This window comes from Lucilia sericata, unplaced genomic scaffold (assembly GCF_015586225.1).
Source record: "Lucilia sericata isolate MDLA Ls3-8-SP2 unplaced genomic scaffold, ASM1558622v1 Contig000026F_arrow, whole genome shotgun sequence".
NCBI classification, from domain to species: domain Eukaryota; kingdom Metazoa; phylum Arthropoda; class Insecta; order Diptera; family Calliphoridae; genus Lucilia; species Lucilia sericata.
In genome coordinates, this window is record NW_023994064.1 from 601,062 (window position 1) to 622,232 (window position 21,171).

The 21,171-nt window shown below is 31.6% G+C and overlaps 2 protein-coding genes across 2 annotated transcripts in view; one reads left to right on the forward strand and one right to left on the reverse strand.

Annotated features, from left to right (window-relative positions):
• The window catches only part of LOC119610019, an 84,115-nt gene extending 71,985 nt beyond the window's left edge, over positions 1-12,130 (forward strand). Inside the window, exons 3-8 of the mRNA XM_037965091.1 lie at positions 10,349-10,449; positions 10,513-10,900; positions 10,975-11,283; positions 11,369-11,510; positions 11,569-12,021; positions 12,095-12,130. The gene's annotated coding sequence lies outside the window, so the exon portion shown is untranslated. The remainder of the gene's footprint in view (positions 1-10,348; positions 10,450-10,512; positions 10,901-10,974; positions 11,284-11,368; positions 11,511-11,568; positions 12,022-12,094) is intronic.
• The window catches only part of LOC119610026 (pituitary homeobox 1), a 320,354-nt gene that overhangs the window by 276,497 nt on the left and 22,686 nt on the right, over positions 1-21,171 (reverse strand). The gene's annotated exons all lie outside the window — the stretch shown is intronic.

Genomic DNA, 21,171 nt, shown 5'->3' on the forward strand with positions numbered 1-21,171 from the left:
AACAAGGCAAGATAGAAAATTTTTTTTAATTGAAATCGGTTTATATACACAAGTAAACTGTCATATCCAAATTTCACAATTCTACCTTACGTAGATCGCCGTGGGCATTAATGGGTTAAGCTCATTTTCAATTTCAAAATTTGTAAGGGACTTTTTGGTCCAGAAACTGACTTTAAGGATTAAAAAAGGCAGAAAAATATAATAACTATTTTATCGTTATAAGCTAAATTTTGAAATCTATTTCAAAAAAAGTCATTACAGATAGAATAATATTCACTTTACTTTTCGAAGAAACCCGTGCAACGCCGGATACACGCAGCTAGTAGTAAATATACTAAATAGTAATAATAAAAATTAATATTAATTTATAACAAAATCAGATTTGCCCATTTTTGGCTACAAAATAGGGATGCCAATTCCGAAATTCCCTTACTCAAAATTCTGGGATTTTCGTGATTAGGATGTTGTTTCGAATTTAACTTTCATGAGAGATAGACGCGTTTTAAATCTGCTCCGTGTAATTCGATAAAAAAACAGAGTATTTAAGCTCAACAAAAAAAAAAAAAAAAATAAATAAATAAATAATTGCGCATGGACGTCAAAAATAAAAAATATTATAAAATTTGATAATAGTGATAAACAAAATATATTTCAATTGTTTAATTTACATCTATTTATTAAAAAAAAGATCAACAAGTGTTTTTTTTCTGTTATCTTTCTTTACTTCTTTATTACAACTGTATAACAGTTTATTTTAAAAGAGCATATGAGTTCTCAAAATGAGACTAGGCTCAGCTTAAACGGTCGGAACGCCTACATATTCCTTAGCGGGGATAGTGTACAAAAAAACATAAATGATCCAAATTATAACAAAAACTATTTAACCGCGAAAGCTATTGAGAGAGCTCGCTCTTGTTTCCCCGCAATATCATCTAATAACACCCAATTTACACGATAATTTTTTTTCATGTTTGCCCAGACGTCTGTTTTGGGGGGTAAGAAAACAAACATGATTTAGGATTTTCATGATTGTTTTTGAAATTCCTCTTTACACTCATTCGTACTGTTGATATTATACTCATGTAAAAAAATAATTACGTGTTTTTTTTTAATGAAAACATTAAAATTTGCATTAAAAAAAATACTATTTATTATTTTTAATAAAACTAAGAGAGTTCGAAAGTGTTCCAAAAGGGTTAAGAACCGTAAGTAGTAACAAAAGTACATCCAAAGGTGCTATACCAAAAATTGGAAGCGTGAAAGGTACATCAACAACAACAAGTATGCTTAGATACTTTAATATAAACAAAAGAAATTTAAGTCCCCAAAAGGCGGAAAATTCCGTAAAGAAGCAAAAGGTAATTGATAATCGCTTGATGAAAAATCGTTAAGGTCTTTTAAGTGAAGATGATAGTAACGACTACGTTCGTAATAAGAATCCTAGTCAGAAATCATTAAAACCACCACCAATATACCTACTCGAACCTAGTTCAAATAATCTAGTAAATACATTAATTGAACAAATTAACAAAGAAAATTTTCACATTGTTCCAATTAGAAAAGGGGGTGTGCAGAAAACAAAAATAGTTATTTACACTGAGGATGATTACAGAAAAATCTCTCAATACCTAAATGATAAAAAGAAAAATTTTTACACTTACCAACTAAAAAGTAGTAAAGCCTTGATAGTTGTAATCAAGGGTATAGAGTGTAGAACCTAATGATATCAAGCAGGCCCTGGAAGAATTGGACTATAAAACTAGAGTCGTAGTCAATATCTTCAATAGGGACAAAATCCCTCAACCACTATTCAGGGTTGAGTTGGAGCCCGACGAGAGAAAATTAAAGGGAAAAGAAACACATCCGATCTACTCGTTGAGGTGCTTGTAATCGTAGGGTTACGGTTGAAGAACCCATTAAAACGTAATAACCCTGTTCAATGCGGAAATTGTCAAGAATTTTGACATACGAAAAATTACTGCACTTTACTGTATGTGTTGCAGCCATTCCTCAGCAGAATGTGATGTTATTAAAGCTGGCTACACACCATAATATTTAGTAAAACGACATGTCAAAATTTTCAAATAAAATTAAAAATATTATTGTGTAGATACAAAATGTAATAAAACTTACTGAAAATACGGATGAAAAATTGAAAATCGTATGATTTTTTAAAATTTTTGAAAAATTTCAAAACAATTGGATGTTTTCGTTTTATATGAGTTTTATTTTTATTTAAACAAAGAAAAACATGAAACAAATTTCAAATAAAAACAGAAACAAAAGGGAAATTTACGTTTTTTTCTTTGAATTTTTTCATATTGAAGTTTCATTTTATTTCAAATCTGATAGTGTGAAAACAAAATATATTTTCTATTTGTTTTTTTTGATAATCATACCAATTTTCATTTTATTTTGTTTTGGCAGTATGAAATAAAAATCTAACAACTTCTCTCATAGTGTGTAGGCAGCTTAAGAAAGGTCTTAATAGAAAGTGTGGGAACTGTGGTGGCGATCATTACGCCAATTACCGAGGTTGCCCAGTATATAAAGAGTTACTAAAAAGACTAAGAGAGAAGAAAAGGATATTAAGAGGTGAATTAGACGAACCAGTAATGGCAAATCTAAACACTACTGATAACCCGATAAATTCTGGAGTTTCAAATATAAACAAGAATATAATTTCTACTCAATCGAATTTAAAATTTAAGGAAATTCTCACGAGGCCCGAGTAAATTCTAATACTCCCTCATATGCAAGCATTCTAAAATCTAGTAACAAACAACCTAATGTTCCCCAAAATATGAGAGGGTTAGAAACATTACTAAATGCACTTACCCAGAATATCACTTCTCTTAAACAAAACATGTCGAATTTTATGGCATCCATGCAAAGTACCATACAAGTGTTATTAAGAGCGCAGAATAAATGATTCAAATACTCCTACACTGAAAATAATCCATTCTTAACTTTACGAAAAAAAAGTTCGTAACTACTTTTTTCGTAATATATACGAAAATTTCGTGTATAATACGAAATATTGTTTAATCAAACCCTTTTCTAATTTTACGAAAGTACGAAAACATGTCGTACTATCTTTTTTCGTATATATTAAGAAACTTTGTTTTATTTTACAAAAATAATTTCGTTAAGGCATGTAATATTTAACGAAAGTAACGAATGTTTTTCGTAACAATATTATTTAGTAATATACAAGAATTATTTTTGATTTTACAAAATAAAATTATTTTGTTACGAATTTTTTTTTTTTTTTTTTTTGTTATTTTCGTAATTTTAAGCGAATTAAATTAAACATAATTTTAAATTGACAGGAAATTAACTGCCACTATCTCTTAAGTTTTAGAAGAAAATTTGATTATAACAATTTTGATTTATTTGAAACTAAAAGTATATATATATAATCGACATAATCTTGATGGAAATAATGTATTGAAAATTGTTATCCAATTTTAAATATAAAGGTCACACATACTGAATGAAGGTGTTTAGTGTTTAAAATACAAATAATAAATAAAACAAGTAAGAAATTATAGTCGGGCGTGGCCGACCATATGATACCCTACACCAGTTATGAATATTAAATGTGATTTATTTTTCATAATAAAGCATTTATCTTCAATATTCCCTTATTCCGATACATTTAAGCAATTTATGGATGAAAAACTAATTTTCTGAAAGAGGCTTTATATGGGGGCTAGGGGCAAATATGGACCAAGCCCGATAAAATTTTGTGAATATATTTATATTGACATAATATTTTATTGTGCTGAATTTCATCGCGATATTTGTGTTTATAAGTTAATTTGGGACATTCATGTAATTTTCTGAAGGGGACTTTGTATGGGAGCTAGGGTCAAATGTGGCCCGATCTTTATGAAATTTGGCAGGGTCATCAAGACTTCTATAAAACTTAGTTGTGCCGTATTTTATCGATATATCTGTATATTTAACATAACAAGTAAGAAAGTATAGTCGGGCGTGGCCGACCATATGATACCCTACACCAGTTATGAATATTAAATGTGATTTATTTTTCATAATAAAGCATTTATCTTCAATATTCCCTTGTTCCGATACATTTAAGCAATTTATGGATGAAAAACTAATTTTCTGAAAGAGGCTTTATATGGGTGCTAGGGGCAAATATGGACCAAGCCCGATAAAATTTTGTGAATATATTTATATTTACATAATATTTTATTGTGCTGAATTTTATCGCGATATTTGTGTTTATAAGTTAATTTGGGACATTCAAGTAATTTTCTGAAGGGGACTTTGTATGGGAGCTAGGGTCAAATGGGGCCCGATCTTTATGAAATTTGGCAGAGTCATCAAGACTTCTATAAAACTTAGTTGTGCCGTATTTTATCGATATATCTGTATATTTGACATAATTATGAGCTCAGAAGCCCTTTTCGGGGGGTTCTGTTCTATGGGGGCTAGGTGAAATAATGGACCGATTTTAACCATTTTCAATAGGCTTCGTCCTTGGGTCAAATAAAACGTGCGTGCCAAATTTCATCCCATTATCTTGAAAATTGCGACCTGTACCTTGCGCACAAGGTTTACATGGACAGCCAGCCAGCCAGCCAGACGGACGGACGGACGGACGGACGGACATAGCTTAATCGACTCAGAAAACGATTCTAAGCCGATTGGTATACTTTAAGGTGGGTCTAGGACGAATATTTTTGTATGTTACAAACATCAGCACAAATCCAATATACCCTCCCCACTAAAGTGGTGTAGGGTATAATTATGAGCTCAGAAGCCCTTTTCGGGGGGTTCTGTTGTATGGGGGCTAGGTGAAATAATGGACCGATTTTAACCATTTTCAATAGGCTTTGTCCTTAGGTCAAATAAAACGTGCGTGCCAAATTTCATCCAATTATCTTGAAAATTGCGACCTGTACCTTGCGCACAAGGTTTACATGGACAGCCAGCCAGCCAGACGGACGGACATAGCTTAATCGACTCAGAAAACGATTCTAAGCCGATTGGTATACTTTAAGGTGGGTCTAGGACGAATATTTTTGTATGTTACAAACATCATCCCCACTAAAGTGGTGTAGGGTATAATTATGAAAATATTTCAAAGTATAGTAAAGTGTTTAAATAATATCAGTAAATAATTAAATCTTTGAAGTATCTGTTATACATAAAACAATTTGTTCTTTTAATTCTCTACATAAAATAACGGTACGCTTTAAAAATGTGTTTTGTTAATAAACAAGAACATTATATGTTGTTATTTTTAATGTAAAGACGTTTTATGTTTGTGATATTCGCTTATAAAAATTAAAAAGATTAGTGTAAAAAATACTTTAAATTTCATTTGTTTATATATTTATATGTTAGTGTTGCGGATTTTATTGTTTGTGATTTCAATTAAAAAGCTTTTAATAAAATTGAAAAATGGATTGCTTTAAATGTGGTGTACATCTCCCCAATGCTAAATATATTTCTAAGCATTTTTTGTGGGCACATGCATCAGATGAAATTATAAAATACGTTTGTACAATCGAGTCATGTGGAATAGAGTGTGGAAGTATACGATCTTTCATAAAACATTTTCTGTCACATTTTACTGAACCTGATAATCTGCCCTCCACTAGTAAAAGAGCAAAAAGTTCAGAAGCCATGTTGTCGGAAAATATTAATGTTGTTCCTGAGCCCGACGAAATTTTGAATAATGAAATTGATCCCGGTTTACTTCTTTCTTTAAAATTACACAGCAAAAACAATTTAAGTAGAAAAGATGTAGTTGAACTTCAAAAAGATATAATGGAAAATATTGTTAATCCAATTCTGTGGGAAGTAAATTCCTTTCTTATTGAACATAAAATTGGTGACAGTTTGGAAGGGAAATTGGGTATTATTGACTTTTTAAATAAAATAAAAAATCCATTTACTTACGACGAAGGAGCAGATGAAGAAAGAACAGGAGTTCTACTTCCATTGTCATTTCAATTTAAAAAATTTTTTGAAAAAGACGAAAACTTACATAAATCTCTAGAAGCTATCAAAACACCTGTGCATGTTTGTAAAAATAAATTTTTAAAAGGTACTCTTTGGCAGCAAAAACTTAACCAACATTTTTTAATTAATAAAACTACCATACCATATTTATACCCTACACCACTTCAGTGGGGAGGGTATATTGGATTTGTGCTGATGTTTGTAACGCACAATAATATTGGTCCTATACCCACCTTAAAGTATACCAATCGGCTCAGAATCATTTTCTGAGTCGATTTAGCTATGTCCTTGTAATCAAACTACAGGTCGCAATTTTGAAGATAATTCAATGAAATTTGGTACATGATCTTCTATTGTCCCAGGGACGAAGCCTATTGAAAATGGTTAAGATCGGTTCATTATTTCACCTAGCCCCCATACAACTGAACCCCCCAATAGGGCTTGTAATCCTTGTAATCAAACTACAGGTCGTAATTTTAGAGATAATTCAATGAGATTAGGCACATGATCTTTTATGGTACCGTAGATGAAGCCTGTTGAAAATGGTTTACATCGGTCCATTATTTCACCTAGCCCCCATACAACTGAACCCCCGAATAGGGCTTTTAAAACTTGTAATCAAACTACAGGTCGCAATTTTGGAGATAATTCAATAAAATTTGGCAAATGATCTTTTATGGTACCGTAGACGAAGCCTGTTGAAAATGGTTTACATCGGTCCATTATTTCACCTAGCCCCCATACAACTGAACCCGCCGAATAGGGCTTTTAAGTTCATAATTATGTTTAATATACTCATATCTCGACAAAAAGCTGCAAAAACCAAGTTGTTTACAAGACTTGATGACCCCCATGAATTCTATAATAATAGGTTCTCATATGAACCTAGCCCCTATGAAAAGCCCCCATCAAAATTTCACTTAAATGTTCACAATTTTATTCCACAATAAACGGCTTAAGTATGTATATCTAAGGTAAGATACAATTCAACTTAAATGCTTTATTATGGCAACTAAATCACATTATATTTTTGTCAAAGGTGTAGGGTATTATATGGTCGGCCTCGCCCGACTATAATTTCTTACTTGTTTTTATATATAGACGACGTGGAAGTAAATAATCCACTGGGAACACACTGCTGTCCAATAACATTCATATATTACTTGTTTCCAACCATTATAAATTGCAACATTTTTTTAGCAGCTGTTATTAAAGGCACAGATTATAAAAAATATAAGAATGAGAAATGCCTTTTTAAACTATTGGAAGAAATAAAATTTCTAGAAGAGAATAGCATTGATATAATAACTTCAAAAGGTCTCAAACGAGTTCATTATACCCTACACCACTATAGTGGGAAGGGTATTATGCGTTTGTGCTGATGTTTGTAACGCATTAAAATATTAGTTCTATACCCACCTTAAAGTATACCGATCGACTCAGAATCACTTTCTGAGTCGATTTAACGATGTCCGTCCGACTGTCCGTGTGTCCATGTAAACGTTGTTATCAAAGTACAGGTCGCAATTTTCAAGATAATTTGATGAAATTTGGAATATACGTTTGTTTTGGTCCAAGTACGAAGCCTATTGAAAATGGTTAAAATCGGACCATTATTTCACCTAGCCCCCATACAACTGAACCCCCCGAAAAGGGCTTTTGAGCTCATAATTATGTATAATATAAATGTATCTCGATGAAAGTTCGCACAACTAAGTTTTATACAAGCCTTGATGACCTAGCCGAATTTCGAAATGATCGGACTTCATTTGACCCTAGCCCCCACACAAAGCCCACTTCAGAAAGTGACTTGAATATCCGCAATTCATTTAATAGCACTGTTATTGCAATGATATTTAGCACGGACAAATATTATATATATTATATAAATATTATATAAATACAAATCTATCCAGCCCATTTTATCGGGATCGGTCCTCATTTGCTCCTATCCCCCTATAAGTTCCCCTTCAGAAAATGACTTTAACGCTCATAACTGCCTTATGAGCCGATCCTTAAAAAATTTTACAATAATATTAAGGTTCCTATAAAATATGTTCATGTTGAATTTCAACGCTATTGATGCAGTTATGAGCGTCAAAGCCATTTTCTGAAGGGGACCTTATATGGGGGGTAGGATCAATTATGAACCGATCCTTATAAAATTTTACAAAGCGATTTAGGTTCCTGTAAAATATGTTCATGTCGAATTTCGTCGCTATAAATGCTTCTTTTAGACAGTTTTAAGCGTTAAAGTCATTTTCTGAAGGGGACCTTATATGGGGGTAGGGTCAATTATGAACCGATCCTTATACAATTTTACAAAAGTGTTAAGGTTGCTATCAAATATGTAAATGTCGAATTTCATCGCTATAGCTGCTTCTTTAAGTCAGTTAAGAGCGTAAAGTTAATTTTCTGAATTTGACCTTAATGGAGGATAGGGTCAATTATGGACCGATCCTCATAAAATTTTACAATGATATTAAGGTTCCTATAAAATATGCACATGTCGAATTTCATCGCTATATATGCTTCTTTAAGGCAGTTATTAGCGTTAAAGTCATTTTCTGAAGGGGATCTATATGGACGTTATATGGGGGCTATCCGAATTCGTGGACCGATATTGCCCGTTTTCAATACCAAACAAACTCAATACAAAATGTCTGTGCAAAATTTCAGCCAGCGAGCTACTTCCATTTGGACTCTATCGTGTTTTCAACAGACAGACGGACGGGCATAGCTAGATCGTCTTAGAATTTAATAAGGATCCATAATATATATACTTTCATGGGTCTTAGATGAATATTTCGATGTGTTACAAACGGAATGACAAAAACAATAATAAATCACATTAAATATTCATAACTGGTGTAGGGTATCATATAGTCGGCCAAGCCCGACTATACTTTCTTACTTGTTTTGTTTTAGGATTGATTATTGGGGATAATCTTGCAATGAATAATATTCTAGGATTCGGTTCTTCATTTAATCAAACATATTACTGCAGATTCTGTAAGTACGATAAAAGTTCATGCAGCACATTAACAACAGTTGAAAACGACTATATTCGTAATATTAATAATTATACTTCTGATGTTAAGGAGAATGATATTTCAAAAAGTGGAATCCGTGAGAATTGTATTTTCAATTCCCTGAAAATATTTCATGTTACAGAAAATTATTCCGTAGATAGAATGCATGATTTTTTTGAGGGAGTATGTCGTTACAATATGTCTAATGTTATAAACAATTTTATTGCAAAAAAATACTTCACATTAGAGATCATCAATCAGAGAAAAGATATGTTTAACTATGGAGAAATTGAAATTGGTAATAAATCACCTCAAATTTCATTGAACAATCTAAAAAGGTTGTACATTAAAATGAGTGCCCGGGAAATGATGACATTTGTGGATCTATTTTCATTAATGGTAGGAGATCTTATCCCCGAGGAAGATGAAGTTTGGTGTTTTTTTCTAAGGTTTCTTGAAATTATTGATATAATAACATCGAACGAGATTTCAATAGACATGGCTAACAAGTTGCAAAATTTGATTAAACTTCATCATCTGGAATATATAAAACTTTTTAATGATACCCTTAAACCCAAACATCATTTAATGATTCATTATTATGATGTTATTTTGCAATCTGGGCCACCTCGTAATTATTGGTGTTTTAGATATGAAGCAAAACACAAGGAGTACAAAGCCTATGCCAGAACTTCTTTTAATAGAAAAAATATTTGTGTTTCATTAGCAAAAAAATTCCAGTATGGTTTTGCCTACTTTCTAATTAAACAATCCGAACAACCTTTAATTGTTGCACAAGAACATCAGACAGAATGTGAATATGAACAAGAAGTTAATGAGTTCTTTAAAAATATATTATTTAAAGCTTATTCTCAGTGTACATTTTACTCAAAAGTATATAAAACTGGATGTTTGTTATGTCAACATTTTGATACTTTCATAGAGAATGCAGAAATATATAAGATTCTATATAAGATGCATTCTATCGTATGGAAAAAACCAATCCATACGTTATTTGCAAAGAGGTTCACATAAAACAATATCACAAACATTATGAAGCTTTTGAAATTGACACAAACAAATATAAAAAAGCCTCCTGTGTTATAAAATCAATTTGTGATCTTAATGGAACTCCTCAAAATGATTAGACAACTAACAGTGGATTGGTTATGATAAGAACAAAAAAATATGTTTCAAGCTGTAATATAAATCAATAAAAATATATTTTTCTTTCGTTAGGAGAATAAATAAATATATTTGAATTTGTTAACGTAAAAGAATAAAATGAATTTACAAAAGAACGTAATTTCCAGTAGAACAATGTTGGAGTCAATGGGCACACACAAAGAGTTAAAACATGAATTAGAAAATCTTTTAGAAAAATGGACGATAAATGACTTGTTAGAATTCTTTATGGGTAAGTTTGTTCCATTTTTTAATATGTACACTATTTACTAATTGATTCGTTTTATTCTTGCAGAACAACAATTATATGTCAATATACTATTACAACTTCCGTCTGAAATGGCAGTTCGTATTTTTGCTAATACAGAATTATCTCTTGGTGTTCAAGCTCTTTTTTTTTTAAATGGTCAGAGTGGAAAAAATCTTTTAATCGTTTAAATTTATTGACACAAAGTGAAATTGAACCACAAGGAATAAGTTTAAATATAATCCTAAATTCAAATCCGTATGGAAAATCTGTTAAATTAATGTTTGAAAAAGAAAAAAAACTTAATGACAACTCAAGAAAACTTCTTTGTGAGTCTATCTTACACTACTTTATCGACAATGAACTTGCGTTAACTGTAAGAGATTCAGAACATTTAGCGAAGCAAATTATTGAAGCATTTCCTGACGAACAAATGGTAAGTGGATTCTACATTTTTTACCTTCTCGTAGGAATTTGTTTTTAAATTATTTTTGTTCTATTATTTTACAGGCCTATTATTTTCTAAAAAAACAAAATGCTGCTCCCCTAGGCAAAATTTATCAAAAGTATAGAAATTGGAAAGCGAGTTTATGTCGAAAATCTAAGAATGTTACGGAAAATATAACCCCACCTGAGATGCATGACGAAGAAGATAGTATTAGAATATTAAAACATGAGCTTAAAACATTACCATTTGACCAAATTTTATTTCATTGGGACAAATGCAGGAGTTCTAGATTAAAATGCCTTAGCGATTTGAAGTTAATGGATTTTTTTAATGAATGGCCGATTTATAAAGACATTCAGGGATACAAAATGGTAAATTGCACAATTTTAACTTTAAACGAAATTTAATAACAATACTTCATCGATTGATTCCGATTTCGAATTTTTGTATGGAAAGATAACATATATTCTGGATAATCTTCAATTATTTGCTGATGTAATGATTTCAACAATTTTTCCAAAAAATATTTCCAAATTTAAAGAAGAAGACCATATTTTATTCAACTACCTTATAAACAATAAACACAATGCTGATAAAAGTACGTATTTTATTTATATATTTTTTGAATCGCTATAAATTATGTTAATTTTTTTCAGATGTAACTCTGCTAATTGTTTTCTTTCTCGAAAAAGGTAAAATACCTTTTTCGAGAATCGAAAACTCAAAATTTAAAAAAGGAAATGCTCGCTTTTATAAGCACGCAGAAGCTCGACTATCTTTTATAATGATACACCCTACCGAGGCTGAATATGAACAATTCAATAAAACACAATTAGTTGGTAATAGACTGAATGTTCCCCTTATATCTGTTATCGGATCTATATATAATCCTGTGGAGATATTTGTTAATTTCTGTAATTTAAAGTACAAATATTGTTCATTAAGCAAAGCAATCGATACAGCGTTTAAATCCTATTATGTTTTTAATATACAATTTCCTGAACAGTGCACACCTATGTGGGACTTTATAAATCTCTTATTTTATAAAATTAAAATTCGAGATGGAGTGACAGTACCAGGTGTTCACATTCTTGTTAAAACTATTCAAGGTTAATTAAAACCTAAAAAAAATATAAAATAATATGCCTATTTATTAAAAAATATTTCTATTTTTTTTTACAGAGTCCATTGAAAATGATCCTGTTGTTCGATGTTCCAACTAAAAATGCTTGCTTTTATTTTAATAGCTTTCGCATTATTAATAATATTTATATCATTACAATTTAATAAAACTACAATATTCTTTTTTATAAAATTTATGAAAAACTAAAATTGAATTCACGACTTAAAACAAACGTTTTTTTTTTAAATTAACAAAATTTTTTATGTAAATAGAAAAATATTTCGTAAATTTCCCATTTTTTTTTCTAAATTTACAAAAATATTTTTTAAATTAACTAACATATTTATTTTATTCTGGAACGCAAATGGCTTAAACCAGCATAAAGCTGAGGTGTCCCATTTTATCCATACAATGAATATCGATGTTATGTTATTCTCTGAAACCCACCTAACCAATAAATATAGCTTTTATATTTCAGGATACACATTTCACTATACAAATCATAAAGATGATAAGGCACATGGTGGTACTGGTATCTTAATAAGAAATAGAATAAAACATTATGCCCTAGAAAAATTCTCCAAAGGCTATTTACAGGCAACTTCCATTCACCTTGTACGCGGAGTTGGGGAATCAACCCTAACCTAAAGAACACTTTGAAGAATTTTTTAGTACATTAGGAGATCGTTTCTTGGCATGCGGTGACTACAACGCTAAACATACATACTCTCTCTATATTAATGAATCCCAAAGGTAGACAACTGTACAGAACTCTAGTCGATCGTAAAAGCAGTTTGGACTTTATATCACCTGGTCAACCTACACACTGTCCTTCCGATCCTAGAAAGATTCATGATCTAATAGATTTTGCCATATCAAAAAACATTAATAGAAATTCAATCTCTACAGAAATATCATACGAATTGTCTTCTGACCATTCACCCGTGATAATACACTATTACGGAGAAAACTGCAGAACAAAACTTAATACTGAAAAATCATATTACTAGACTGATTGGTTGAAGAATAAAAAGTATATCAGCAGTCAAATCCGCACTGACCCTATTTTACAATGTGAGGAAGACATTAACAATTGTATTAGTGACTTCAAGTCACTAATTTCTTCGGCTTTAGATCACTCTAAACGACAAATTTCCCAAAAAGCTAAAACGAAAATGTCTAACGCAGAAATCGAAAAACTTCTCATCGAAAAGAGGAAACGTAGAAGAGAATGGCAACAAAACAGATCTCCTGCTGCAAAGCAGAGGTTGTCTACTGCAACTAAAAATCTGAAAAGAGCCCTTCATCTGGAAGAGGATCGCAGGGTCACCGGTAATGGGTCAAAGTCCAATAAGAAAAGCTGATGGCACCTGGGCACGAAGTGCAAAGGATTGTATTTGCAGAACACTTAACTAGTGTATTCCAACCTAACCCTCCAACAAATGATTTTGTATTGGAACAAGTAAGTATTCCAATAGACTCTGAGACATTCGTAATAAGATACGAAGATGTTCAGAAAGTCATAAAGGACAATCTTAACCTAAAAAAGTCACCAGGTTATGATTTAATTACACCTTCCATGATTGGAAACCTACCAAATGTGGCAATTACTGTACTCACTTTGCTATTTAATGCGATCCCAAAAGATTAGAAAATCTCCCAAATAATAATGATACCGAAGCCTGGGAAGGACGTGACGTTGGCATCATCTTACAGACCTATTAGCCTACTGCCTTGTCTGTCAAAACTATTTGAAAAAGCACTCCAAAGAAAATTAATAACATTTTTTATCCCAGACCACCAATTTGGTTTCCGTGAGAACCATGGTACAATCGAGCAATAAAACCGATTAACTGGTGAGGTTAGAAAAGCCTTTGAACAAAAAAAGTACTGTTCGGCTATCTTCCTGGATGTTGCCCAAGCTTTTGACAGGGTCTGGCATAAAGGTCTAATACATAAAATAAAACTTTTGCTACCATCTAGTACACATGCTTTATTAGAGTCTTACCTTTCTGATCGACTGTTCAGGGTGAAGTACGGCGATTGTGTAACAAAGGACTATGCAATCAATGCTGGTGTTCCACAAGGAAGTGTACTAGGACCAACACTTTACCTAATTTACACCACTGATTTGCCTACGTGTAACGACCTAACAATTTCTACATTTGCAGATGACATAGCCATTCTTAGTACTCATGTGGACATAAATGTAGCATCAAGAAACCTTGATACTTATCTCAGACGCGTGGAGACGTGGTTAAAAAACTGGAGAATACAGGTAAACGAACTCAAAAGTAAGCATATCACGTTCACACTCAGAAGAGGAAACTGCCCAACAGTGACACTAAACAATGTGAACATCCCACAGTCTGATCATGTCACATACCTTGGCATCCACTTGGATAGACGTCTTACTTGGCGTCACCATATTGAAGCTAAAAGGCTCCATATGAGAATAAAATCTTCCAATATACATTGGCTAATCAACCATCAATCCAAGTTAAGCCTTGATTGCAAAGTCATCCTGTATAAGACTGTTTTAAAACCGGTTTGGACATACGGAATTCAACTATGGGGAACCGCAAGCAATACAAGTATTGATCTTATACAGAGGGCCCAATCAAAAATTCTTAGAACTATGACGGGAGCACCATGGTATATAAGAAATGAAAACATCTATAGAGATTTGGAAATACCATTAGTAAAAGACGAGTTCAGGAAATCTCGTGAAACTTACTTGAGGAAACTTTATGTACATCCTAACCCGCTTGCAAGATCACTGACACTAAATCAAAATCGATCAGGGCTTCGAAGATCTGATTTACCACCCATCTAAATTAGAGGCTCATTTCCCTGCAAAATCTTTGCTTACAATGATTACCATTAAGTACTTTATTAATGACTTACTTTGTATGTAAAGTCTAAAAAAAATCAAAATAAAGAAACAAACAAACATAAAACAGTTACTTTTTCTTTTTTTTCCTTTTTTTGTGCACACGATATCAAATATCTATTTTTAGACAAACAGAAAATAAAATAGTATTTGTGTGTGAAAACTATTATTTGACGCACAATAAAACAGCTAAGCAGTGGTGTAGTGAGTGGAGCATCCAACTGGCAGACGGAAGGTATTGAGGTCAACCCCAGTCTGTGTCGACTTTTTATTTTTATTTTTTCATAGATTTATAGATTCTAATTTACCCCGGGCTCTAAATGCTTAATTTCATGTTTCTAAATTCAATTTAATAGAAAACTCAAAAAAGTACCATTCGAAGTACGATAAAGTTCCAAAAGGTCCCCTTTTATAGATTCTAATTTACTCCAGGCTCTACGAGCTAAGTTTAAATTTTATAGAAAACTCAAAAAGTAATCACAAAGCTCTTAAAGGTAATGATCTTAGCTTTCTTTTGAGCAAAAAAAGCTTCCATTTTGGAAAAATAGGGGAAAATTGGGAAAAAAATTATTTTTTAGTTAAAATTTTTTTGATAGATATCCCACTCGCATCTCATTATGGGACTACAAAAACCTTAAAGGAAATTCTATAAGCTTTCTTCTAAGCAAAAAAAGGGACCATTTTGAAAAAAACAAAATTATTTTTTAAAATAAATAATAAAAAAATAATTTATTTTGGAAGCAATGAAGAAATATCTATCTGAACTCCTTTGGACAATTTTATGGACAATGCTAGGACCAATAAGTGAGAAACACTCATTTGAATAAAACCCTGTATGATCAAAATGTCCAATTTTGACCCACTCTAAGTTCGGCAGTTCTTGACCGATAGAGCTGAAAATTTGTGTCTTATCTACTATCCAATAGTACTACCTTGGTGCAAATTTCGTCAAAATCGAGTTGGGTCACTTGACATGAAATTACCCATATTATGTAATTCTTGATACTTTAAAACAAACAGAGTTAAAACAGCTTTTGTCCATAAAAACGTGACATCGTATATTTTGATAGTATGTAATAAATGTTGCTATTAGGTAAATATTTTGCATTTTATTGTTTAAGTACACAGATTTAGTATTTCAAAAAGATATAAAGCACAAAAATTTTACTTATTTTAGAAAATATTCTAATAAAATCATTTTATTAAGTACTTAATATATATGTATATTAGACCGACTCACTCTGTATGGAAAGCCAAAATGTGTTTTTGTTACCCCTCTCAAAATATACCTTGCTTTGTTTTATGATGATTCACAAAATATTTTATGTCTAGCGATGACCGTTCGTGAGCTGGACCAAATTAAAAAAGGTATTTTTTAATTATTTTTTTTAAAATTTTAGTTTTGTTTTGAAACCAAATATCCAATATGGGGTAATGTTTGAAAGGGGGGTTAAAGCCGCGTCCAATGTTGTATTAATCATAAATAACTGTCTGCTGTCATATTCCAAAATATTTAAAATTGTTAAGTTTTTCATCAATAAAAATAAAATGTGTGCACAATGTATACAAATTCTACAAACCAGTAGACCTGGCTTTAAAAAACCTTTGGAATGATACCACATATTGTATATTTTTTTTTAAGAAATTACTGTAAAATTAAAAAAAAAATACTTAAAAGGGACTTTTTTTAATTGGTCCGGGTCACGAACGGTGTTCTGTCGTCCGATCTGTTCACACGCGTCTCTCTTCCTTGTCCGCTATAGTGTCGTGTATCGTGTGAAATTAATGTTAATTTTCTGTGTTATTATGTCCGCGTCAATATTAAACAAAATAAAACAAGTAAGAAAGTATAGTCGGGCGTGGCCGACCATATGATACCCTACACCAGTTATGAATATTAAATGTGATTTATTTTTCATAATAAAGCATTTATCTTCAATATTCCCTTGTTCCGATACATTTAAGCAATTTATGGATGAAAATCTAATTTTCTGAAAGAGGCTTTATATGGGGGCTAGGGGCAAATATGGACCAAGCCCGATAAAATTTTGTGAATATATTTATATTTACATAATATTTTATTGTGCTAAATTTCATCGCGATATTTGTGTTTATAAGTTAATTTGGGACATTCAAGTAATTTTCTGAAGGGCACTTTGTATGGGAGCTAGGGTCAAATGGGGCCCGATCTTTATGAAATTTGGCAGGGTCATCCAGACTTCTATAAAACTTAGTTGTGCCGCATTTTATCGATATATCTGTAAATTTAACAAAATTATGAGCTCAAAAGCCCTTTTCGGGGGGTTCTGTTCTATGGGGGCTAGGTGAAATAATGGACCGATTTCAACCATTTTCAATAGGCTTCGTCCTTGGGTCAAATAAAACGCGCGTGCCAAATTTCATCCAATTATCTTGAAAATTGCGACCTGTACCTTGCGCACAAGGTTTACATGGACAGCCAGCCTGCCAGACGGACGGACGGACGGACGGACATACATAGCTTAATCGACTCAGAAAACGATTCTAAGCCGATTGGTATACTTTAAGGTGGGTCTAGGACGAATATTTTTGTATGTTACAAACATCAGCACAAATCCAATATACCCTCCCCACTAAAGTGGTGTAGGGTATAACAACTTATTTCCAACCAAATAATATTGACTTACTTTTGGAACATCTCAAACAAAAATAAGTACTTTTTCTAGTAGAATTGTAAGCACTTTACTCGATGAATTCTGGTGATTTTTCTAGTGAATTTGTAAGCAAATATTTTGCTGGGTTGTTCATTGTAACTCTCAGTTCAGTTGAGAGACGTTAATTTTTAGTATTAAGATTTAATTACATATTGTTAGGCCCAAGAAGGCAGATTCAATATTTAAATAAAATGTATTAAAAAAGGATGTTCCGAATCCCAATATTTTTTCTAAAACCTTTTTTTTGTACATTAGAGTTACCACAAATAGTCGATGTTGGAATCTTGTTCAGCTAAATATTATAATTATATTTTTGATATTGCAGATATCAAAAAGTCCCCTTTAAGAGAACTCTATAAATTTGATTTTATGATTCTAGTCTCAATACAACAGGCAATAAAAATAGATTTATAGATTCTAATTTACCCCGGGCTCTAAATGCTTAATTTCATGTTTCTAAATTCAATTTAATAGAAAACTCAAAAAAGTACCATTCGAAGTACGATAAAGTTCCAAAAGGTCCCCTTTTATAGATTCTAATTTACTCCAGGCTCTACGAGCTAAGTTTAAATTTTATAGAAAACTCAAAAAGTAATCACAAAGCTCTTAAAGGTAATGATCTTAGCTTTCTTTTGAGCAAAAAAAGCTTCCATTTTGGAAAAATAGGGGAAAATTGGGAAAAAAATTATTTTTTAGTTAAAATTTTTTTGATAGATATCCCACTCGCATCCCATTATGGGACTACAAAAACCTTAAAGGAAATTCTATAAGCTTTCTTCTAAGCAAAAAAAGGGACCATTTTGAAAAAAACAAAATTATTTTTTAAAATAAATAATAAAAAAATAATTTATTTTGGAAGCAATGAAGAAATATCTATCTGAACTCCTTTGGACAATTTTATGGACAATGCTAGGACCAATAAGTGAGAAACACTCATTTGAATAAAACCCTGTATGATCAAAATGTCCAATTTTGACCCACTCTAAGTTCGGCAGTTCTTGACCGATAGAGCTGAAAATTTGTGTCTTATCTACTATCCAATAGTACTACCTTGGTGCAAATTTCGTCAAAATCGAGTTGGGTCACTTGACATGAAATTACCCATATTATGTAATTCTTGATACTTTAAAACAAACAGAGTTAAAACAGCTTTTGTCCATAAAAACGTGACATCGTATATTTTGATAGTATGTAATAAATGTTGCTATTAGGTAAATATTTTGCATTTTATTGTTTAAGTACACAGATTTAGTATTTCAAAAAGATATAAAGCACAAAAATTTTACTTATTTTAGAAAATATTCTAATAAAATCATTTTATTAAGTACTTAATATATATGTATATTAGACCGACTCACTCTGTATGGAAAGCCAAAATGTGTTTTTGTTACCCCTCTCAAAATATACCTTGCTTTGTTTTATGATGATTCACAAAATATTTTATGTCTAGCGATGACCGTTCGTGAGCTGGACCAAATTAAAAAAGGTATTTTTTAATTATTTTTTTTAAAATTTTAGTTTTGTTTTGAAACCAAATATCCAATATGGGGTAATGTTTGAAAGGGGGGTTAAAGCCGCGTCCAATGTTGTATTAATCATAAATAACTGTCTGCTGTCATATTCCAAAATATTTAAAATTGTTAAGTTTTTCATCAATAAAAATAAAATGTGTGCACAATGTATACAAATTCTACAAACCAGTAGACCTGGCTTTAAAAAACCTTTGGAATGATACCACATATTGTATATTTTTTTTTAAGAAATTACTGTAAAATTAAAAAAAAAATACTTAAAAGGGACTTTTTTTAATTGGTCCGGGTCACGAACGGTGTTCTGTCGTCCGATCTGTTCACACGCGTCTCTCTTCCTTGTCCGCTATAGTGTCGTGTATCGTGTGAAATTAATGTTAATTTTCTGTGTTATTATGTCCGCGTCAATATTAAACAAAATAAAACAAGTAAGAAAGTATAGTCGGGCGTGGCCGACCATATGATACCCTACACCAGTTATGAATATTAAATGTGATTTATTTTTCATAATAAAGCATTTATCTTCAATATTCCCTTGTTCCGATACATTTAAGCAATTTATGGATGAAAAACTAATTTTCTGAAAGAGGCTTTATATGGGTGCTAGGGGCAAATATGGACCAAGCCCGATAAAATTTTGTGAATATATTTATATTTACATAATATTTTATTGTGCTGAATTTTATCGCGATATTTGTGTTTATAAGTTAATTTGGGACATTCAAGTAATTTTCTGAAGGGGACTTTGTATGGGAGCTAGGGTCAAATGGGGCCCGATCTTTATGAAATTTGGCAGAGTCATCAAGACTTCTATAAAACTTAGTTGTGCCGTATTTTATCGATATATCTGTATATTTGACATAATTATGAGCTCAGAAGCCCTTTTCGGGGGGTTCTGTTCTATGGGGGCTAGGTGAAATAATGGACCGATTTTAACCATTTTCAATAGGCTTCGTCCTTGGGTCAAATAAAACGTGCGTGCCAAATTTCATCCCATTATCTTGAAAATTGCGACCTGTACCTTGCGCACAAGGTTTACATGGACAGCCAGCCAGCCAGCCAGCCAGCCAGACGGACGGACGGACGGACATAGCTTAATCGACTCAGAAAACGATTCTAAGCCGATTGGTATACTTTAAGGTGGGTCTAGGACGAATATTTTTGTATGTTACAAACATCAGCACAAATCCAATATACCCTCCCCACTAAAGTGGTGTAGGGTATAAAAAGAAAAGGAAAAACAAACATAAAGTTAAAATCAAATTGTCTTTTAAAATGGCCGTTATAAAACATTTTAGTAATTAAATAATTTATATATGTTCATCTTTTTATTGTATTAGTTTTTATAACTTTTGTATTTTTTCTCTTTTAAACAATTAATAATTGTAAAATAAATTATTGTTTGAGGTACCTTATGAGACTCTTAGTCTTACTTGTACTAAATAAAATAAGTTAATAAATAAATAAATAAAAAATACCTGACAAACATAAATTAAATTAAAAAAAATCAATAAGAAAAACAAATAATATTACAAAATACTTAAAACAGTAACAAAAACAAAACACAATACAGAAGGAAAAAGGCAATATACTCTAAAAAAGAAACAATACTCTTATACAAAGTAATAATTAAGTGCAACAAAAACAATATACAAGTGAAACGAGAATAAGAACAACCGCTAGACCACACCAACAATAATTACAACATAAATAAACAAAACAATTTAATAGTGCTGGCACAAAGCAACAGTGTTGGCACATCGAGCCGTTTCTCCACCATAATGACCAAATCAGGGCTTTTATGGCCCCAATCATTAGAGTCATTGTGAAATCCTTCCCCCAGCCTCTGACCATTATTTTCCTGTGATATTGGTGTTCTTATATTGATTGTTGTATGACTGTTTGGTTGGCGAAGGCATAGCACTGGCCATCAAACAGATATATCAACAACAATCAAATATGGGAACATTGAATCATAGGAAATAGACAATTGATTTATTTATTTTTTTTCATCGTAATGA